Here is a 24323-nt window from a genome sequence, read left to right as displayed (position 1 = left end):
AGACCGCCTACATCAAGCTATGCCTAACGTGGCTCACAATCTTCTGCTGTATGCCAATCTGGATGTAGAACTCTCAGCTCCTTTTCCAGCACCACATCTATCTTCCTGCGTGCTGCCATGCTTCCTGCCATGACAGTAATGGACTGAGCCTCTGAACCTGTAAGGCAGCCCCAGTTAAACATTTATAAGAGTTCTCCCGGTCATGGTGTCTCATCAAAGCAATAGAAACACTAAGACAGCAACTTACAACAATGTGCTTATGACTATGACTGTTGGTTTTATAGTTCATGTTAAGATAGTTCATGCTAAGACATTGTGACAAGGGACTTCCAAAGGACCAGACTAGGAGAACATTCATTCACATAACATGTTCACTATTTACTTGTTGGAGGTGCTTGTATTCCACAGCATGCCTATAGAGGTCAGAGGACAACCCACAGGAATTGGTTCTTTCTCTCCAGGAAGTAGGTTCTAGGAATTAAATTCGGGTCATCAGAGTTGGCAGCAAAGTCTTTGCCCATTGAGCCATCTCACAGCTCAATGTATGTGGTACGTTTTCCAGGTCTATCTACTTTCTGGTCCTTCTTTCCTACTGCTTTGTTATATTCCCTTAAAGTGACTTCTTCTTCTTCTTCTTCTTCTTCTTCTTCTTCTTCTTCTTCTTCTTCTTCTTCTTCTTCTTCTTCTTCTTCTCCTTCTCCTTCTCCTTCTCCTTCTCCTTCTCCTTCTCCTTCTCCTTCTCCTTCTCCTTCTCCTTCTCCTTCTCCTTCTCCTTCTCCTTCTCCTTCTCCTTCTCCTTCTTCTTTTCCTTCTCCTCCTTCTCCTCCTCCTCCTTCTCCTCCTCCTCCTTCTTCCTTTTCCTCTTCCTCTTCTACTCCTCCTTTTTTTCCTCCTTCTCCTCCTCTTTCCTCCTCCCTGCCTTTGGATTATTTTGAAACTGTGTCTCACTGACTCTAAAGCAAATGGTTCTCAACCTGTGGGTCTCAATACCTTTGGCAATCCTTTATCTCTAAAAATACTTACGTTATGATTCATAACAGCAAAATTACAGTTATGAAGTAGCAATGAAATGAACTTTGCAGTTGATGGGGGGAGCGGTAATCACAACATGAGGAAGTATATTAAAATGTCACAGCATTAGAAAGGTTGAGAACCACTGCTGTAGAGGCTGGCCTAGAAGTTGCTGTATAGACCAAGCTAGAAGACCAAACTAGACTTGAAATCAGATCCTCCTGTTCACCCTCCACACTTCTGGAAAGACAGGCATGAGCTGCAACACATAGCTAAAGGCAATGTTTATGATGAAGTGATCTAGGAGTGAAACAATGGTGCAGCATATTCTGGGTGAATCATATTTTTTTTGTGTGTCTAACATCTAAATGATGTCAGATGTATCAGGTTTAACTAATTGTGGTGGTTTGCTTGGCTCAGAGCATGACACTAGTAAGAGGTTTGGCCTTGTTGGAGGAAGTATGGCCCTGTTAGAGGAAGTGTGTCCTGGAGGGGTGGGGGACTTTGAGAGAGCTTCCTTCTAGGTGCCTGGGAGTCAGTCTCTCTTGGCTGCAACCAGATCAAGATGTAGAACTCTCCAGCAGCATGCCTGCCTGTCTGCTGCCATACTTCCTGCTACGATGTTAATGGACTGAACCTCTGAACCTGTAAGCCAGCCCCAATTAAATGTTGTCCTTTATAAGAGTTACCTTGGTCATAGTGTCTCTTCACAGCAGTAAAACCCCAAATGAGATACTAATTCTCATATTTTACTGTTTGTTTTGTTTTTAGGCTTCAGGTGATATACAATCCCCATTCTCTGCTTTTATTCCCTTGTCTGCCAAAGGAACCCTGGGAACATCATAATAAACTGAATCTGTTCGGTCTTACATGTTCTGAGATAGCTCTCTCTATTCCCAACCGTACAATTAAGCTGAAATGAGTTTGGTCCAGGTAGTCACACGGGGACAACCACACTCATTTTAAGAAACTGTTTTATTACCATCAGGAATTTTTAGACGGCTGTCTCTGGATATAAATCCCGGATCGTTGACTTTCTAAGCCAGCTTCTCCGGGTTGGGATCTAGCAACTGTTGATACTGTAGGTCTTGGGATCACCTTTGGAAAACCACTGGCTTACATCTGTGTCGTGGTCCCTGGTACATATTTTCCATTTTGTAATTTGGCTTATAGCTGCTTCTGTTTCTTCTGAGGAGGAAAGGCTTGGGAGCTTTACTGCTTAGTCACTGTAGAATAAATTTTAGGTCAGAAGTAACTCACACAAGATACCATGACAGGGTCTTGTCATCCAAATGGAGACACTGTTGAGAGTGGTGGAGCTACTATTTACACCAGGGTAACAGCAGTAACCTGGGACCTGTTTAATATGTTTAGAAGGTTATGAATATCAGAGAGGAAAATAAAATCCAAAACCAGAAAAAAAAATACAATACAGAAGGGATTTTTTTTTTGTCTTTTCTATAATTATAGGAAGCCAATAAATTAACCCACTATTCTAACTGGCTGGTCCCCTGGAGTATAATGCTGTATTAAAAGTTCATGTGATTTACTACTCTTCATAGCAACTGGTCACTCAGCAATGATAATAGGAATGCCAAGTTAATACTCTTGATACTGTGGGTGAGCTCTGGCGGGGAATAAAGATGTCTATACCTTATGCTTACCAGTTTGTAGAGCTTTTATCAAGTACTAATGAATTTTCTGCCTGCCTGTCTATCTGTCTTTCCACAGATAAAATGAACTTTGAGTAGTTCATTTGAGCAATAGTTTGTGCTACATAGCAGGGAGTCCTCAGGTGGGGTCTTAAGATGCAGCTAATTAGATTACTCAAGTTCATCCCATCTTGTTGCTTTGCCATCTTGAATGCATTATCTTATTTTATTTTATAGTTGCAGAAAGCTCTGGCTCTTCCTGGAAGCACACCTTCATGCAGGAATACCTAAAGGCTGAGGAGAGTCCTTCTTATTTTCATTTTAATAACTAGAGACACTCACCAGGGCCAGGCTTGATGTTACACTACCAGTTCCAGCATTTGAGGGACTGAGGTGAAAGGATCATAGTTCAAGGGCAGCCTGGCCTACAGGGCAAGTCTATAGTGAAAGTCATCACAGCACAGTATAGGTTTTGAGACCCTGTAGTTACAGCTTCTGCCACCTCTTGTCTCAAATCCTCCTATTCTCTTCATGTTCATGACAATTTAACCAAACCATTTGTGACACCTGTCACACTGTGTCTCTTTCCAGGGAAAAGCAAAGACAAGGTGTCACTCCACGTTCTACCTGCTGGAGGAATTTCAGTCCTCAGTGGAGCAGAAAGAACTGAGTAGGGCTGCTGCCAGCTATAAAAGACTTTTTTTAATGGTTCCTGCTTACTACCTAAAGCTATAAATAAACTATGCTAGGTCTTTCTTTTCCTTCAGTTAACTGATGTCGCCGCCATTATCCGTCCAGCGGAATAAGGGAGACGACACAGGAGACTCTTCTCGAAGCAGTTTATTCAGGAAACTTTACATCTGGAAGCCCCCGATCCTAGCCTGCTGCCCCAGTTATATATCGCAGCCTGTACCAATCAGTGACCACCACGAAGGGGCTCATGATAGGATCAAGACGATGGCCCAAAAGTGGCCTGATATGACATCAAAGGGTGCATGCGCACTTCTCCAGTGCGTATGTGACTCTTAAAGGGGAACAACAGGATGCAGGGTTGAGTCATGCGACCTGGCAGCCAGCCCGGGCACCATCTTGGGATGGCCACCACACCCGCTCTCCACAAACTGACAATGAAGAAGTACTCGTGAGGACTCGGTAGTTGCATAAGGGACAAGAGTGGCATGCCTAGAAACTTGAGCAAGATGAGCCATCAGCGAGAAACTTGAGCTCGCCAGACGAGCTCAGATGCACTTACTCATATACTATTTCCATTTTAGATGTGCCTGACTTTGCAACCAGGTGGATTAGATAACATTCCGCGTATGCCAAGTTGATCATGTTTCCTAGTCGCTTGGTTTCTATCAGGTCCCATAGTTAGGAGCTATTCCTCCAAAGAGTGACTGCTCAGTGAAGAGGGTTGTGCTCTAATATACTGATGGTTTCCCGTTCAGGAACTTTGGACGCTGTGTGTCCACCTTCTCATTTAACTTTTGAATGCCATGAGTCCTAGGAGCTATATAAGATGGTTATAGTTTGAACAATCTAAATAGCCTTTCTCTGAGTCCCAAAGCTGTCAGGTCACTGGGGGAGAATAGCTGAGCGTCATAAAGAGTTTTATGTGTCGTTTCCAAAATCCAAAACGAACAGCAATCATAGACTTTTTTTCTAAATTTGTAAATAAACTGTCCTGGACACTGAAAAGGTTTAGTGCATGTCAGACAATGCAACACCCCAAGAAAATTCACTGTATTTCCATGGGTTTATTTTCCCTTTCTGACGCCCATGGTCTTAATCTAAAAATAACAGCCTCCTCCTGCTGTCTGATCTCATCAGCACATTCTTCTCAGTGTGGCCAGAATGAAGGGACAACCAATTCCTGTGGACCAATTTGTAGCACAGAGCACAAAGAGTTGGCATAAGCTTAAGTCGAAAATCGAGTGTCTATTCTTGAAAGCAAAAGCAAACTGCTTCTCAGGTTTATTTCTCTGTTTACAGAATCAGAGAGAAAAAAAGAAAAAAGGATTGTCTTTCTAAAAGCTGCAATCAGTATTCTAGTGTGTGCAATTTTGGATAAGCGAACTCCATTTGAAGATCTACACACTTGAAGAACAAGCTTCTACTCAGCTAGGACCACAGTTGTCCCCTGGAATTTTTTAAAAAGATTTATTTATATTATGTATATGAGTACACTGTAGCTGTCTTCAGACACACCGGAAGAGGGCATAAGATCCCATTATAGATGTTTGTGAGCCACCATGTGGTTTCTAGGAATTGAACTCAGGACCTTCGGAAGAGCAGCCAGTGCTCTTAACAACTGAGCCATCTCTCAGCTCCTGCCCCCCTGGAATTTTCTTAAGGCTGACCATTGCCCATCAGACAATTACAGGGGACAACACCAGAGGTATATCATGACTCTCTTCCAAGATTTCCCAGGGATGTACTGAAATATGCAACAGTGATTTTGTGTGTTTTTGTGTGCATGCAGGAGTGTGTGTTTGCATGTTTCTGCGTGACTGCTTATACACATATATGTACATGTGGCAGCCAGAGGACAGCCCCGGGTGCTCAGGTGCTCACCTGATTTTTGTTTTTTGTTGTTTGTTTGGGGATGATTGAGTTTTGGTTATGTTTTGTTTTGTTTTCTACTCTAAGTATCTCTAACCTGTATGTAACTCAACTAGTAAGCTAAGGTGGCCATCCTGCTAGCTCCAGGAATCCTCCATCTCCACTTCTCCAATACTAGGATTATCACACCCAGTTTTTCACACTGTTGCTGGGCATCACACTTGGGACTACATGCTTGTGTGTCAAGCAGTCATTTGACAAACTCATCTTCTCATTTCCACAGTGATGTTTATACTGAAGTGATTTAAAGGTGATGAGCTATGAGTAAAGGTAACTGGGCAACTAAGCTGAAGGAAGATTTAGAGGTGTTGAGCTAGATGTAAAGGTAAAGGCATGTGAGCCCTGGGAGGCTTAGAAGAGCCCAGCCATTAAGCCACTAAGGCAGGATTAAAATGAGCCTGTGTGTGTGTGTGTGTGTGTGTGTGTGTGTGTGTGTGTGTGTGTGTCTTTCATCAGCAGATCTGAGATAGCTCCTGGCCAGGAGCACAGCAATGACTCATCGGGAACTCAAAGCAGTGTAGCTAAAAACTACCCACTACAGAAGTATGATGGACTGCTTTTTGACCCACTGCTTTGTCTGTGAAGTTGTCACAAAGGATATGTTAGCCTTCGGTGTGTTGGTGACTACCAAAGTCCTGTTATTGATTGAGGTCATTTGTCCCAATATTATGCCCAGATACAAGGGCAAATAATGTGGTAATGGCTCAGGGACATGTTGTAATACATCTGATAATGTAGTCTTTTCATAATTTTATTCGGCTTTGAAGCACCAAAATGTCCCAAGAACCATGTGGAAAATTGCAGGCTTGACCAATTGGACCTTCCTCTTAGCCTGGAACACCAGAACACCTTATGGAGTCAAAATATCAAGAGTATCAAGATACAAGCTTAGACACTTGCAAAACTCACTGGCAAGCCAGTCAGACAAATATAAGAGAGCCAGAACGAGCGCCTATGGAGTTCAGGAACCACTACTCATGGAGTGTTTTTTATAAAGCAAATAAATTATACCTACCTATTTTGATCACTGGAACTCTATCCTCTAAAGAAGCCTTCCAGAGAATTTTGAGGACTATGTCACTTTGAATATCATGCCTGCTGCTCTACCACAATTGTTATGGACAGCATGGTGACCTTAACTGACAGTGAGGTGAATCTTCAGGTAAGGCCTTTTCCCACCCTGATACAAATATTAATACTGGGAGCTCTTCCAACCACTGACTACAGGGAAGAGAACTCCAACCTAGGGAAAAGAACTCTAAAAAAGCTTTTTAAAGAAACTGGGCCTTGCTCACACCAACACAAGTCATAAGCTTTTGGTATAGAAATTCTTTCAAATATTTCTTCCTCCTTCTCCAGGCAGAAGAAAATTTGAGGATAGATTAAATTTTCACATGTGATAATGTCACCCAGTCTTGCCTTCATCGATGTTTAAATTCTTTTTCTTATATTATAATAAGAAATATGTGGTTTCTCTGGCTCCTATATATATATAGAATGGGCACAACTGAGCATAGTTCACAGATTTAAACAACTTCTAATTTAAAGATTTAAAAAAAGAATTAAAAAAACTTCCAACTGCCTAAACTAGAACATTAAAACTGTAATCTCTGGGATCCTTCTTGACAAATTCTATCTGGCCTCTAGCTGTGTTCTTCTGTCCTTGGTCCCATATTCTCAGAATCTATTACCACATATATTCTTCATGCTTCACCTACATAAATTAGGAATTTTTCAAATTGCTTCAGTGAATGATCTAAGCCATATGGAGAATCTGAATCTGCTGACAGGTCGGGTGATCTTCAGAGATGGTGCATGTGAGTAGTGGGCGGAATTGATTTTCCTTGTAAACTACAGGCAAGAAGGTGAGGAATCTTCAGGTAAGTCAGGAACAACATCACTAGACAGGAGGGTCATTTTAACTACAAATAATAAAACTACATGAAGCTGCACTGAAAAACAGGGATGTTTTTCAGCATATGTGTACACACACACACACACAGAATTATATTGCACTAATAGGTTGCAGCAGAAGGATGTGAATGTGAAGGTTCTGCTTTCTCTCCAGTTGCCTTGGTCAATCTTCTTTATAACTTTCTTGGATGAGAACCTAAAATGGGCATGCTACATCCTTGTTTGTGGCTTTTGTGGCTAGAAGAGAGACAATCTCCAGGGTCATGGAATCCAAGAACTTCAATTCAGAGTCTCTCTCTCTCTCTCTCTCTCTCTCTCTCATAGGATTATATTTTTCAAAACCTACTTTGATAAGGGTTCTTAAATGTTTCAATCTCTCTTATAGCCCGCCAATGAAACATAAGAGGAAAAATGGTTAACAGGACAAGGAAGACGTGGATCTGTTTAAAAGTATTTCTTTGGAATGATACCAATCTCCATTGCCAGCAGTCCAGTCCACTCAAATCAGTAGCAATGGCTTGATCCAGAAGAAACCACAAGGCTCCACCCATCAGCACAAGTCTGCTGAATCAGCTTGAAGCAGCCAGAAAAGCTTTAGAGGTTCTTTGGTACATTTCTCTCTACAACGTCATGACAAGTGGAGATCATGAAAGGAAGCAAGGTGAACCAATGCCCGAGCACCGTCCATCATCCATTGGGTTATACTTATACTCTTTCCAATATCATGTGTCTGAAGCGTCCTCTCAAGCAAAATATCACATGCCCTTTCACCAGACAACTTCCAGAAACACACATGTGTGTTCTCAGCAAAACATCCTCCCATAAGACAGTTTCCAGAAAACATCACATGACACAACTGAGTCTCCAAGGAAACAAGACATTCCCACTTCACTCTTTCTCATGCAGAACAGGTTTCAAGTTACGGTTCTTTAGCCTGTCTCTTGCAACAAATAAGTAATGGCACCTCTGTACAGGAAGACAGGCTGAATATCTGAATGAAGTTGTGGGTTTCATTAGGAAAGAATAGAAGAGAATCCCATATAGTTCAGCCTCTACTGTGGGATTACCTCATATTTGGAAGCTAAAAACTGTTCTCTCATACCTAGTAGTCAGAAAATATGGAATATAATATGGCATTCCAGAACTTGTGCTCAGTCTCAGAGGCATTAATTAATTTTAATTTTTTGAGACAAAGTTTTCCCTAGCCCAGGGTGGCCTTAATCTAACTATGTAGCTGAAGATGATCTTGAACTGCTGGTCTTCCCAATTTTATCTGTGATTACTGGCAAGCTTTCCCACGCTCAGATGAAATACATTCCTTTAATTTTCTTCATATTGACTCTCCATTAGCTAGCTAAGCTTTGGAATAATAGTTTTTACTTTTTTCTAGAGAAAGTGCTCTCTTTTATATCACTTGCTATTTATTCTGAACTGGGTAGTGCCTACCAAGTGGTTTCTTCTTATTTACCTAACTGGTTCCCATGCAACTTTTTGTTAAAGTATAATTCAAAGGAGTAAGAAAGGGAGAAAAGAAAACCCACAGTTTGCCATACCTCTAGGTACACACTTTTATATATTTACATCTTCTAAAGCAAAGAAACATTTTGCAACCCTACTGGATTGAAAATGGTCATGGGATTGCTTCAGACACTTCCATCCAGAAGCAGAGTGTATTTTTTTCACTCCCTAAGTTCAAGCTGACCTTGTGACTTCCTTGGACTGCCTGCCTACTGCAAACCTATGTGTGACTTCTTACCGAGCCTTCTCAGCTTTGGTTCTGTGTTTCTGGAACTCTTAAACCTGGGGAAACGACAGATACTATCTTCTGAGCAGGCCATGGAATGAGAGCAGATGAGTCTTCATGGTGCACCAGCCTCAGCTAACTGGTACCTGGTTGCAACTAAAGCAACCCCCTTTTTATACCAAAGGAAACAGATGAGCTTCTTGGCTGAGACCTCCACAGACTGCTGCCCAAGCACCATGAACAGATGGCTGATATTTTCAACACAAAGTTTTGGGGAAATTTTCATGCTGCAATAGATAACTGATATCCTCAGCCCACAATGCTCATTGTTTATCTCTGTTCTCTCCTTTTATTATGGTGTTAGAGCAGTGGTTCTCAACCTTCTTAAATCTGTGACCCCTTAATACAGTTCCTCATGTTTGGTGCCCCCCCAACCATAAAATTATTTTTACCACGATGTCATAACTTATTTTTGTACTGTTATGAATTGTAATATAAATATCTGATATGTAAGATATCTGATATGTGACCCCTGTGAAAGAATTGTTGAACCCACAAAGGTGTCACAACCCACAGGTTAAAAACTACTGCATTCCTGGGATTTGGGGAAGATACAAAGTATATTTTTATCCCCATCATATTTAATTAGTAATCAAATGTTACGGATGAGAAGCATTATTTTTAAAAGGAATATGAAAACTTGAATCTGCTCTTTATGTAGAAAAGCTGAAATGAACTTTAGACTTGCATAAAAAAATAGTAAGCAACTGGGCTGGGCATATGCATCTGTCGGTAGAGTGCGTGTCTATGGTGAGGAGCCTTGGGTTTGAACTCCACATAGAACCAGGCATGGTAGTAGAGAATGGGTTTTTTGTTTGCATGCTTGATTTTGTTGTTGTTAGTGGTTGCTTGGTTGATTAGTTTTTTGTTGTTGATGTTTTGGTCTGAGTTTTGGGGGTTTGGGGGTATTTGTTTGTTTGGTTGGTTGGTTTGGTTTTTTAGGGGAAGGTTTCTCTGTGTAGCCCTGGCTGTCCTGGAATTCAGTCTGTAGCCCTGGCTGACCTTGAACTCCTAGATCTACCTGCCTTGAGTGCTGGGACTAAAAGTGTGCTTTACCACTACTGGGTTAATAGTGAATGCTTTTAATCCCAGTACTCAAGAAGGGGAAGCAAGAGGATCAGAAGTTCAAGGTCATCCTCAGGTACATAAAGATCTAGATTTTGGACTGGGCTACATGACATCCTATCCCAAAATAAAGAAACAAGTAAATTTACCTCAATGCACACTGTAAAATGTGATATGACATCTCGATTAAAACAAAACAACAAAACTGGGGAAATGGGGCTGGGGAGATGGATCAGCAGTTAGTTAGGAGTGAATGAAACCAAGTTTGGTTCCTAGCACATGCCATTTGGCTGAGTTTGTTAGTAACAGGGATCCAATGCCTCTGGCTTCCACAGGCACTAAATTCATGTTCATATACCTACACACATTTTCTCTCTCTCTCTCTCTCTCTCTCTCTCTCTCTCTCTCTCTCTTTCTCTCTCTATCTCTATCTATCTATCTATCTCTGAAATAAAACAAATTAAATTAATTTAAAAATAAAATGAAATGTTTTTAATACTTGGGAGATTACCCTTTTCCTTCCTGTAGTCCAATACCTAGTCAGCACCTACCCCATGCTACTGAACTGTGCCAGGCTTAGGGTTGGGTAGAGCATTGAAAGCAAAAGTGGTGAAACATGGTTTTCATGAACAATAAAACTCTTAATCAGTGAATTAATTTTTCTTTTATGTTGAGACAGACTCTTTCCACATAGGCCTAACAAGCTTTGAATTTGTGATCTTTCTGCCTCTGTCTCCAAATGCTGAGATTTAGGGTGTGCATCACCAAACCTGGGAAAATTTTAAAAATATATTTAGTTCATCTTCATTTCATTGTTCTTAAGCTTTATTTCATATCTAATGATCCAGGTTCCTTTAAATGTTACATTTTTTTTTAGCTTACTCACCCATGCATACATGTGCGAAACCAATGCTCAAAATACATTATTTTTATGTATCCTAATGATCAAAAACAAAAACAAAAAAATGGAAGGTGGGCCAGGAAGTATGGTTTCTATTTTAAGAGACAAATACAGAGGTAAACTAGACTTAATGTGCAATTTAAATGAACACCCATGCTACTGAGTATCATGGGATTGGCATGACAAAGGTACTAGAGAAATGTCAAGACATACGTGTTCACAGTACACAGCTTCAGGCCTACTGTGAGCCTTGACTCTCAAAATGTGGGGAGAAAACCAAGATGGGATCTGAAGTTTTCGTGTCTCAGGCTCATCCCTCTTCCTTGGGGTCAGGCCTGGATCTTCTCAAACCTCACCGTTATTATACAGTCATCCTAAGAGCTCATACCTACTGTAAAATGTTATAAAAAATACTCCTGGTTCCACCCAGCCTGCTGTCTCGCCCTGAGGATGACCTAATCAGACTGTATGATATGGAATGGTCTAGCCAGTTTTCTTCAGCTCCTCCCTGGTGTGGTCATGAAAGAGCCAAGAGTGAAGCCCAGAGTTCACACGCAGGCTTTTTATCCCATTTCCCTGACGTCATTCACTGCAGATGTTTTCTTATCCTCATGGCTATTTTATCTTTATCCCCGCCCCCAACATCACTCATTTTAGGCTGTAGTCTCTGGTCTTTAGGTCCACAGCACATCCACCTTCAAACATTTCCTTTACTGTTTTACTTCTTGTTCTCTCATAAACTCTCTCATCATGACTTCTGCTTCCTTCCCTTTCATCTTCTCCCCAGTCACTTATTCCCTGCTGTCCCATTTCCTCTATTCAATTCTGAACATCAGCTGAAAGCGTTCTTGTTGCTAAGTAACCACATCACCCATACACACACCCGTTCTCTACCCTCAGCTCAGCTCCTTTCTTCTAATAGAGAGACAGAGAGAGAGAGAGACAGAGGGCGAGAGAGACAGAGACAGAGAGACAGAGAGAGACAGAGAGACAGAGAGAGACAGAGACAGAGAGGCAGAGAGAGACAGAGACAGAGAGAGACAGAGACACAGAGAGAGACAGAGAGACAGAGAGAGACAAAGGCAGAGACAGAGAGACAGAGAGACAGAGACAGAGAGAGAGACAGAGACATAGAGAGACAGACAGAGAGAGAGACAGAGAGACAGAGACAGAGAGACAGAGAGAGACAGAGACAGAGAGACAGAGAGAGACAGAGACAGAGACAGAGAGACAGAGAGAGACAAAGACAGAGACAGAGACAGAGAGAGACAGAGAGAGACAGAAACAGAGAGAGAGAGACACACACACACAGAGAGAGAGAGAGAGAGAGAGAGAGAGAGAGAACACCAAAACACCAAAACCAGAAAGAAAGATAAAAACCTTTATGGGCTAGGTAGAAAAAAAAAATCTCTGAGAGAGCATGCAGGTTTCTGCCTTCCTGTCTTCATGCCTGGCAATGTTTATTTTCCACACCTTGCCTCTTCTTAACAGCTATCATTGCTTCCTTTATTGATAATTTGCTCCAGGCCTTGAGATAACACTACAAAAAAATAAAATAATAAAATAAAGCACAAAGTGTCCCTCTGAGCTTACCCATATTATGGATGGGAAAAAGAAATATAATTCCTACCCAGGGAACGATAAAGAAGAAACTGTCCAATGTTTAACGACAAAGCACACGAAACACATAACTACAAAGGCCTCACGAAGGCCTTCTGAGTAAACCCTGTATCGAATCCACCCTCCTTGAGAAGCTTTCCCTGGAGACCAAGTCAGCTAACCTGTACTGGCTGTCAGCCTTAATCTCTGTGAGTTGTGAGGAATCTGAGGGTGGTTTGCACAGAATAAAGGGTAAAAACAATACAAGAACTGACTATGTGGTTTTCGAAAGCTCTGTCCTTCTGCAGACTTCAATCTGATGTGACATTTGTGTGTTGAAGGCATAATAGGAATGAGTGTGACAGCTCTCCTCACAACATGTTCTCAAGGGATTCCAAAGTCTTCTGGCACGTTTAATAATTTAACAGGCATGGTAACTCCATATGTCTAAACACTAGAGCCGAGTATCACATACCAGCATGTTTGAAGAAATCTCCTTTTCACCCTTGCAAAACCATAAATAATTTCCCCCACTGGTGTGAATTCTTTCTCTGTCGCTGTGCATTTCTGCAATGCCTGGGAGGCTGCCTCTGTGAAGCCTCCTCCCCTCACCCTCGCAATCAGTTGTTTTACCCACAGTTAGCACCACACTAATTGGGGAGTGTTGAGAGCTGTTCTTCCGTAGTGTCAAAGCCTCTCCTGTGCACACATGACCCAGGACTGAGCCTTGGCCTCTGTGAGAGTTCTTAGGTTTTTCATGTAATAATAATACACAGGTGCTCAAGAGGGCCTTTTCATTTTATTATTAATTTATAGGTTTGTGTGTGTGTGAATGCCTGTACCACTTTTGTGTGTGTGCATGTGTGTGTATGCGTGTGTGTGTGTGTCTGCACTTTCTCCTCTGTGTTTGTGTGTGTGTGTGTGTGTGTGTACATTGTAGGTCAACCTCAGGAACCATCCACCTTGTTTTTGAAAACAAGGTTTCTTGGTATCACTGTACTGAAACCTCATACTCCCCAACTAGCTTAAGCTAGCCAGTCAGTGAGTCTCCTCTCTGGTACCTGGTATCTGGTACCTTGCCAGTACCAGGATTACATTGCAAGGTACCACACCTGGCTTTTAAAACTGGATACTGAGAATTGAACACAGGTCCTTTTATTGTTTTGTTTTGTTTTTTACATGAAGTCCATGCTCATCAGTAACAAAACAACCAAAAATGAAATTGTCCTGAATTGCAGCTGCCCATTTCAGGAGAAAACCTTGCTTTGCTGGAAGCCAGATAATCTGAAAGTAGAATACCTATAAAGGTATGAGAATGTCTGGCCAGAATTGTAATTTGGCAAGCCGCCATGGTTTTTCTTCCAACGTCTATCCCCTTAGGTCTTCTGAGCAGTTCAGGAAGTTCCACTTTTTTTTTTTTTTTTTTTGTCTTAGAGTAACTTCCACTAATTAAACATGCATTTGAATTTCCTGTCATTTTTAAATTTTTTTTTTATGTATTGCTTTAAACAAAGGAGAATTAGGTCAAGATTTCCACTGTACTTACTTCTTCAACTCTATTCTCCTCCTCTTGAGCTGTCAGTCAACATCCGCCATGTCTTATTACCTTCTTACAATCCTAGACACTGGATTCCTTTTTTTCCATCCTGTTTTATCAGGATGGCCTACAGTAGCGGTTCTCAACATGTGCATTAAGACCCCCTTGAGGTCAAAAGACCCTTTTATCAGAGTCTTTATATCAGATATCCTGTATATCAGATATTTACATCATGATTCATAACAGTAGCAAAACTACAGTTATGAAGTAGCAGTGAAAATAATTTTATAGTTGGGGTGAGCTTAGAATGAGGAGTTAAAAGCTTACATTAGGAAGGATGAGAACCACTGGCCTACAGTTTTCCAGTGCTGCCTGTAACTGAAAACTGTGGCACCTCACCTAGGAAAGAGACTCACTCCCCATCTGGAACTCAAGCTGTAATATAACCAGGGTCGTGGAAGCATCTCGGTTTTCTTTATCTCCCAAAGTGTTCATTCTTCCATCCATTCAGGCACCTATGGCTCAGCCTCCCAGTGCCACATAGAGCTATCTCACCTGTGAAGGCTGTAGGTGAAGGTGTTTCCCTCCAATCCTTCATCTCTGAGTTCTCACACCCTCTGAGGAGACCTGGGAGTCCTTGTGTTCTTTCCCACTAGCCTCCCCATCTCTCGCCCCCTTTCTACATAGCCAAGCATCTATGACACATTTTTTCACCACTCACCTTACTATCCCTGTTCTCTTGTCCTTCACTGGCCTGACCAATCCTGAACCTTGAGTGTGGTCATCTTGGCACTTTCTGACCTGAGCATGCTAGTGAGCACCTTGAGGGAGACACAGCCGTGCCCCTGACACCGTCCCAGTTCCATGTGACTGAACATAGCTCCCTTCAGCATAGTCTGCCTCCCTCCTGTATCCTACTGTCACAGGCCTCCCCATCTGCCCTTCACAAAGCATTATTCATTTGTCCCACAACTTTAGCAGCATATGAGGTTCAGATGATCACTTTGAGCAAGGCAGACAAGATCTGAGTCCTCAAAGAACTGAAGGTCCAGCCCTGAAGATAAAGTTTACATCGTAATTCCAACCATTCCAGGTGTTTGAAGAAATAGACAAAATCCTGCATTGCTAAAATCTAGTCATTCTCTCTTAATTTTTTTTAAATCACACAAATATAATAAAAAATATTCCCATTTTTAAAAGATCAGGCTCTACAGAAATACTTGGGATAAAGTATACTCTCCCAACCTTTCCATCTAGGAGAGCAGCAGTTCCCCACTAATGGGTTGTGACCTCTTTGGGGGTCAAATGACCTCTTCAGGGGATCATACATCAGACATCCTGCATATCAGATATTTACATTACGATCCATAACAAGAGGGAAATCTGCAGTTCTGAAGTAGCAACAACAATAATTTTATGGCTGAGGATCACAACAACATGAGGCGTTGTATTAAAAGGTGGAAGTGTTCAGAAGATTGGGGACCACTGAACTAGAGTCTTTCACCCTACATATAAACACTTACAAATCAGAACTCATTTCTGTGGGCTTAGCCTCATGAAAAGCTTTGCAGGCAGATGCATACACAGTTACACTGTGCACACTGCATAAATAAGTAGTCTGAGGGGTGAAAATAAAAACATTAAAAAGGTGTTCCTTTCTTGAAATAAACCTTATTCCTTTTGCAGCAGATCAACTGAACCAAAACCTAAATTTTACATGAGGCTACTTTACAATGGCTGAGAAATGAGATAAACAACAGGGTTATGTCAACGAGCCAGGAACAAAACAAAGAATGTATTTGCTGATTCATCAGATTGGGTGAAAATTTCAAGTAAATTCAAATTCTACTATGCACCTCTGTCACAAAATTGTATAAAAAGTTGGGAAATGCAACAGACAAAACCTATAAAGACAAATTAGAACTCAAACACGTTTGCTAACTAAAAACTCTGCACTTCACTATCTGCAGTCTAAAATAGTTTTGCATGTTGATACTATGTTTCAAGCATGTTTTAAGTAATATAGGCACTGATAACATATGTCAAATGCAGTATCTATGGGTAACAAGTTATGACTTTTGTTATTCCTCAGAACTGAACCAAGGTTAACTCACCCTGATTCCCTCCCTTCTTTCTGTATTTTCAACCAAAGCCATTTTTTATTTCCCCCATTGCAACAAAAAGGTTTGGAATTTGGGATTTGAGGTAGATTTTGCAATTACTGCCTGCTTGTTAGATAGATAGTATTTTAATGTTAGATAGATAGTATTTTAATGTTAGATAGATAGTATTTTAAAGTTAAAGACCAACAGAAACAGTTTCAACCATGAAGTCCAGAGGCACATAGAAAATGTAAGGTAGCATTTAGCAATGTATTTTCTCAAATTTATATTTCTCAATTTATATTTCTTTATATAGAATAGCATTTTTAAAAATTTCTATTCTAGTCCTCAGTAACCAGTTAACATAACATACCCAAATCGACTTCCTGTTTATCATTATCTTTATTATATGCTCTAATGGGGTACTTATTCATTTCCCTTTCCAAGTGTAGGAATTTCTATAGGACGCCTACCTAGACTTCGAATTTTAGGTAGAAAGAGATTTGTACTTCTTTTGTCTTATTTTATTTTTTTTAAATAAAGCAGATTAAGTATACGAGTTGCTAATTCACATGTCAGTAAATGTAAGCCTTAAAAAATACACAAAGATATTCAAACTCACTAATGATTGGAAATAAAGATCACACCACTGGCCAAAACATAGGATGTGGTGGTGGTGGTAGTGGTGGTGGTGGTGTATGTGTGAAGATCTGTGTATGTTTATGTCCCTATGTATCTGTGTGTCTATGTGTAAGGGGTATGTATGATGATCTATGTCTATCTGTGTGTGTGTGTGTGTGTGTGTGAGAGAGAGAGAGAGAGAGAGAGAGAGAGAGAGAGAGAGACATAGAGGATAAAGATACTTGCCTGACAAAGCAGTTTAAATCTCCAGTCCCCATGGTGGAAGGAGAGATTTGACTCTCGAAAGCTCTCCTCTGATACATGCCCCACAGTAAGTACACATCTACCCCACAATTCTTATTAAATGTAATTAAAATGGTTCCTTTCCATGAAAAAAAATTATGTTGATGAAAGTTCCGGGCATTCTAGCCACACTGGAGACAGAGCACGGCAGGGGCAACGAGAGAAGAAGGATTGCATGACAGAGAAAAATGAAGAGGGTTTTGCTTTCTTTTGTTAATTGCCAGGAAGTCACGAAAGTGTTTTGCTCAAGAAACACACTCTTGGAAGGCTTGTTGAATCAATAAAGATGTGGGAGGGGCTTATAAAAAGGTTTATAAACTTGGATGATTTAAGTTTTCATGTGTCCAAGACTTCTATGAATAAACCTCCGCTTCCATTCTGCCCTTCCCTCCCCTCCCCCTCCGCTCTCCCTCCCATCCCCCTCCCTTCTCCCTCCCTCGCTCTCCATTTTCCTCCTTTTCTGTCCTTTCACTTCCTAGTCATTTTCAGTAGAGGAAGGACTCCAGTCAAACTGAAGTTCTCAATCCTGTTAACCTCGCTGTGACCCCGTTATTTCACCATTTAACGATGAGGCAAATGCCGTCAGCTCTTAAATCATGAACTTTAAATGCCAAAACACCGTGCTGTACGTATATTTCATAGTATGACTGTTGCACAGGAGAAGGCCAGCCAACGTTCAAAAAACAAACTTCAGAACAGGCACGACTCCATCTGGGGGCGCCCTGGAAGGGTCTCCATCCAACCCACGGGAGACACGGGTGCCACTCTTGTAGAAGAGCAGTGACCTTGTCCCCACTGTCGATTAAGGAAAACTCATTAGCGTGGGTTCTCCTGTGGCATGGCTGCGACCTCCATGAATGAAACTGCTCTCAGAGTCCAAGTAAGGCCTGGCACGGTTCGCCAAAACAACTGCAGAACAGTCTACATTTGCCATCCCCTCGCCCATAGTTGCCTGCACACCAAAGACAGCCCTGCATCTCCCTGTTTGCTGCAGAAATATGCCCATTAGGAGCTGAGTTTATTTGCCAAAGCGGGGAGGGGGGTGTCCGGAGTGTAGGGTGGGGGTGAGGAGTGGGCACAGGCGGGCATTTCCTAGCAAAGGCTGCTCAGCATGTAGTGGGTTCCTGGAGCCAGGCCTCTTGGCTTTCAGCTGAGCCAGGCCCCCCTCGCCCCTCCCCCACTTCCTCCCCACAAAGACCACGTGGAGCCAGGATTAGCTAGAACACACTTGTGTGAGACATCAACTGCCCAAACCCCCTTTCAGCGCCAGCGATCTGTTTTATGAATACTTAGGAGGGTTTTCCAGCTTGGTCTCTGCGTTCTGAGGAGAACACAGCTCACAGGAAGAGCAGAATGACAGTCGCTCCCAACACAAAGGAACCCACTCGCAATGCTTTTTTGCAGAGGCCATTTGCCATCTGCTCGGTTTCTTGTGGCAGTGGTGCTTATCGGGAGGGCAGCAAAAGACACTACCCAACAAACCCAGACTGGGCTACCTTCGCCTCTCTCCTAAGAGGTATCGTCCTCAACTTTTCTATCTGCTTCTAGTTAGATAATATTTTTTAAATAAAATAAGACTAGCAAATGACTCACTGTGAATAAAAATAAGTCAGGGTGCAAGTTGTCATCATCTTTTAGGAAACAAGGAAAAAAAAAAGGAAATCCTCCAGAATTGGAGAAGCAACTCACTTTTTGAAATCTCCTCAGGGACGTTAGGCAGGACCTGGGCATGTGGGGGTGAGGCTCAGCTCAAGAGGCAAGAGCACCAGCGGCATCATGCATATTCATTGAAGGCAACCTGAGTGGCTGCACAAAACCGCAGGGTCTACTTCCTGCACACATTTTGCATCCACGCTGCCAGGAAGCACCCTGGCCCAGAAGCGCCCTAGCCTAGAAGCACCCACTGTCTGCATAACCTGATTCAGAAGCATTTGGAAACTTAACTCACTCATTGACTGGAATTTCTCCATGGCTGATGACAGCCCAAGAAGAACCCATCTGTCAGAGCCATTATTGCAGAAGTGTGAATTTCAAGAGCTTTGGCTACAAAGAAACAAAAAGGGCTCTCCCATAAAGCCCAGGGCATTCATTAATAATACTTTAATGGAGAAGTGGGTCAGAGACTAGACAGGAGAGTAATTGTACTCCCTACACCAGCCACTCTTCTCAACAGACTTTCTTAAACACAAACAAACACAACCTAGAGGAAGGTAGCAGATCTGTACTCTCAGGAACCTTTCAGAGGGGAATTGGGGAGCCACATACTGGCTTTTTTCATCCATTCACTGAACAAGGTGGTTACCAAGTGTTAAATACAGTCCGGAACACATAAAATACAGCAATGGACAAAGCTCCCCTATCAGGTCGGCACGGTAGCACTTGTGTATAATCCCAGCACATAGGAGTCTTCTGCAGGAGACTTAGGCGAAGGCTTTATATGATAAAGGCTTCCCCTCTCCCCCAGTGGTGTTTCTTGATGAGAGAGACCTTGTTTGTCCTTGTTTGTCCAAACAGTTTATTCATTGTTCACTGTAGAAAATGGGTTCACACTACTTACTCAGGGTGGACAAGAGATTAAATACCTCTTGCCAGAAGGAATGTCCAGGAAGGGAAATTTATTGGCTCAGTATTCCCAGTGTTTGCCTGGTGACACAGTTCCACTTGCCTCACATCCACTGAGATGGAGATTATTCCAAAAGGGATATAAAAAGAGATCTGTCTTTCTGATCTAATTAAGACCCAAGGGATACAAGTAATGGGAAACACACACACACACACACACACACACACACACTCACTTACCAATACTGCTGAAAGATTACTGTGCTCACCGTTCTGACACAAAGAGCATATAAGTCCCTGGGAAAGACCTTCCTTTGGTTTGTTTTCTAGCAGCTGAAATACACTCTAGTTTTTGTTTTTAAAGAAAGTCTGTTAGGATCAGCAGTGTAGTGAGTACAATTACTGTCCCATCTGGTATTATGCCGACCCACCTCTCTATTGATAAATGCCCCAGGCTTTATGGTGCGTAAGTTGCTGTAGATGGAAAAACCTAAGAAAGTCATAAAGTGTTATCAAGTCAACTGCCTTCATTTAACCTGTGAATCTAATGCAAAACAATGCATCTATAAGAGTGTTTTGAACTAGATAAGGTGATTTAATGGCATAATGTTGGAAAAAGCTAAAGGGAACAGCATAATGAGGGAGAAGTTAACTTTACAAAATGCTGAAATATAAAGGTTTGATAATCAGGCATATAAGTTGGGTCAGGGATAGAACCCAGCTCCATTTGAGAGGGTTGGGGAAACAGCAGGAGAAGCTTTGGCTGCTCAGTATGGTAAAGTGCTTTCTGACATTGCTTTCGAAAGGTGGCTGGTAGAACCTGTCCTACCTGTAAGGACCCAAAGCCTGGATACAGTGTCCAAATAGAGACTTCCTCCTTGTGCAGAAGAACTTCCAATAGCTTGTTAGAAGGCTGGACATGTGAAGAAAATTGAATGTAAAAATTCAATCGCAGTTTAATATACCTTTGATTGTAACTCAGCACCCAAGAGGCAGAAACACATTAAAGGAACCTGTTCTCACGTTAACTCTTAGGATATGACCAAAAATGATCTTGAGCAGAGCGGCATTGCGTGATACAACATGGACAGAGAGAAGGGCCATCAAAGAAGGCACAAGACACATTTTAATGATTGCAGTCGGTGCATGTGATAATGAGATGATAATAAGCTGGTAGAATATTTGCTCAGTGACCCTGACAAAACTTTTCATGAAATCAGTCAAAAGAATTCTGGTACCCAGGAAACAAGGGAGCATCTAGAAGCAGGAGACAAAACCCATTTCCATTGTCTGCATACAAAGTCCAGTTTCAAGAACTCGTGTGAATGGAAGCAGGACACGGCTTTGAGCAGTGCCACAGAGCTAGGAATTGTGGGATTTGTGACTCTTTGGATGAAAGGTTTGAACATAGGAGGCTCGTTGAATGTGGAGCTGGTAACAGCTGGCTTCCCATTTGATCAGCATTTATGAACAGGACAAAGCCAGAAACTAAATATGATTTCAGATATATGTAACTGTAGGTGGCAGTCAATTGACCCAAACTCCACCAGAGATAGAACACAGAATTTAGATACAATAAATGGGGACTTCATAGGAAAGGCTTTTGTGATATTTTTCATCACAGAGCTAAGTTTTCCCCATGTGTTAAAGAACTCACTGTTTACTAATAAAAGCCATTCCTAGCCCCAGCCTGCATGCTCTGTGGGAAAGCATGCACACAGACAGCAACTAAACGCTCTTTCCTCCCTCTCCCACCTCGAAAGGGAAGAGCCGAGGCATGTCTCTGACAGTCTTGCTAACACAGGGAAACATTTCAGACTGCATCGTCAGCTCCACCATCTGTCTTGCTCCAAAGTTCGCCAGATGCTAAGGTAATAAGCTGACTTTATGCCATCATTTAGGATCTTTTCCTTGGACATTGGTCATTAAAAAGGTGAGATGTCACTGGGTTGCTGAGTGGACGACCAGATGGATGTCAGAGACGGGAGTGAAAGTGGTCATGATGTGAATGTAGGTTGTGCAAAGACAGCATAGGTCAGAGTGCTACCTAAGAAAGTTGGCATCATTATCTTATTGTCCACACGTAGTTTTTTTGATAATCAGATTAATGATTCAACCTGCCACGATCAACTTTGAATATCCTTAGGTTCCCTGTTCCGTACTCCCTAGGCAAATGTGTCCTTGAAAATTTTTTTCCAAGTATTGGAGAGTTTTCAAAAGAATGCATTACATCTTCTACTTCTATCTTTTTTATAAAAACCAGAATCTGTACTTTCTTATCAGAGTCACAACGTGCATGTGAGCAGCTGAGAATCATGAAAGTCTTTTTCCTGCCATAAAAAGTTTCAGGAATTAGTGGAAAACTTGTCACTCCCCATGAACCTCTGAACTATCTTTGGATGGGGAAGGAAATCCCAGTACCTTTTAAATGCTAAGAGAAGGGTGTAGTTTCCTGATAAAAGGACTGTTTTCTATGGTGTGACGCTCTGTTAATTCATTAGGTATACTCTATGGTAGCTAGAAGCACAGGCTTTAGAGTTAGACAGAACTGGGTGTGATTTCTGCTCAACAGTCTCCTGAACGTTACTCGGCCTCCCCGAGACCGTTTAAACATCTGAGAACTGAAGTAGACAGGGATATTACTAAGGCAAAATGTGGAAAGAAAGGAGCACTGGACAATGTGTATTAGAAGCAAGTATGGTACCATGTAATGTTTTTATGCTATGACAAATATCTGATTTTAAAAACAACATCTTCAGTAAGGGATGATTTACTTTGGCTTGATCAGGAACTGTGGTGAAACAGTGTGTGGTGGTAGAAAGGTATGTGGCACAAAGACATCCATGTGGTGGAGACTGGAAGTGGAGACAGAGAGCACCTGCCCTGCCAGCTTCCTCTTTCTTTTTCCATGCAGATGTATTCCACTTGGAATCCCAGCCCATTGGACAGTGCTGGACTATCTTAGGGCTTCGAGTGCTGTCATAAAACACCATGGCCAAAAGCAAGTTGGGGGGAGGAAAGAGTTTATTTCACCTTACATTCTCAGGTAACAATCTACACTGATGGAAATCAGGGAAGTTCACGCAAGGCAGAAATCTGTCGGATAGAAATGAAGCAGAAGCCATAGAGGCATGCTGCTTACTGACTTACTAGCTCACTCACTCCTTGTTGCTTTCTTATACACTCAGGACTATTGGCCCAGGGTTGACACAACCCACAGTGGAGTGGGTTGTCCCACATAAATCATTCATCACAAAAATGCCCCACAGTCTTGCACATAGACCAATCTGGTGGGAGTGTTCTCTCATTTAAGGTTCTCTCTTCTCAAATGACTCTAGCTTATGTCAAGTTGACAAACACCCTCACTAGGACATGCCCTAATTTAGGGTATGTCTCCCTACCCTTAGGTAACTGTCTCTTGAAAAGCCCTTATAAACACACCTAAAAGTATACTTGACAAATAATTTTGGAATGGCTTGTACTGATTATCAGTTTGACAGAATCTAGAGTCACCTAGGAACAGGTTTGCTGGATATACCTGTTGTTAGTTTCTGAGCATCCCTGGAAGGGGTTTAGGTGATTGAGGTGGGAAAGACCTGCCCACTGTAGGGAGTACCATTCCATAGGCGAGCATCTTAGAGTAAATAGAAAGGAAAGAGCAAGCTGAGTGAGAGAGTTCATCTCCCTCTGCTTCCTGACTGTAGATGAAATGTAATCAGCTGCTTCAAGTTTCCAATGTCCTGATGTCTCCACCATGAAGGACTACACCTGTGAGTAAAATTAAATGCTTCCTTCATTAAGTTTGCTCTTACTGGTGTATATTTTAAATATTTATTACATGTGTTTAGTGGAGGGCAGGGGATACACATGTCATGGCCTTCATGTGAAGTTCAGAGGACAACTTGTTCTGTATGTTCTCTCTTTCTACCATATAGGTCCTGGGAATTGGACTCAGGTCACCAGACTTGAGCAAATACCATTACTCAATAAACCATCTTGCTGGCCTTGGTCACGGTATTTCATCATAGTGAGGAAACAAGGAACTAATATAGCAGAGCATTTCTCCTTAGTCAAATTCATAATTAAGGTTAGTCATCAACATTCTGACAATATTGAGGAATCAAAAGGGATACATAGTTAAATTTGCCTCTTCACTGTGACTAAAACCCTGATGGGACCCACTTAGAATAGGACGGGTTTGTTTTCAGTTGCAGTTTACAAAGGTTCACATAGTTGTTTCCCTCCTGTACTTAGGCAAAATATAACAATGGTGGCAGGAGTCCCATGGCAGAATTCACATTATAGTAGACAAGAAGAATCAATAAAAAATAGCATGGAGCCCAGGACAAGACATTCCAAGGAAACCCAATGCGCAGGGACCAATTTCATCAAGTGAGGTCTCACCTCCTGAAGTTTGTAGAAGCTCAAAAAATAGGGCCACTAGCTTGGTCAGCCCCCAAGTTATTTCATTATCTTCTCCCAAACTCGTTTTGAGGGTTGAAGATACTTTACATGTGGCCTATGACAGTAAGAGTAAATGCCTTGCTTTGTAGGTTATACAGTGAATAACAAGTTCATACCTGGCAAACTTGGCCTGAAATGGAATTCCTAACATAAATACCAGAAGTAA

The 24323-nt window shown here is 41.8% G+C and overlaps 1 protein-coding gene and 1 long non-coding RNA gene across 2 annotated transcripts in view; one reads left to right on the top strand and one right to left on the bottom strand.

Moving 5' to 3' along the window:
* The window catches only part of Cep85l (centrosomal protein 85 like), a 172993-nt gene extending 154114 nt beyond the window's left edge, over nucleotides 1–18879 (bottom strand). Inside the window, exon 1 of the mRNA XM_052163574.1 lies at nucleotides 18821–18879. The gene's annotated coding sequence lies outside the window, so the exon portion shown is untranslated. The remainder of the gene's footprint in view (nucleotides 1–18820) is intronic.
* LOC127669536 (uncharacterized) lies at nucleotides 1302–10450 on the top strand. The gene is made up of 3 exons (XR_007974385.1): nucleotides 1302–1658; nucleotides 3255–6447; nucleotides 7585–10450. It is a non-coding gene; the product is annotated as an uncharacterized LOC127669536 (long non-coding RNA).
* Nucleotides 18880–24323: the final 5444 nt, after the last annotated feature.

Source organism: Apodemus sylvaticus, chromosome 19, assembly GCF_947179515.1.
Source record: "Apodemus sylvaticus chromosome 19, mApoSyl1.1, whole genome shotgun sequence".
Taxonomy (NCBI): domain Eukaryota; kingdom Metazoa; phylum Chordata; class Mammalia; order Rodentia; family Muridae; genus Apodemus; species Apodemus sylvaticus.
This window is presented reverse-complemented; position numbering and strand designations above follow the sequence as displayed.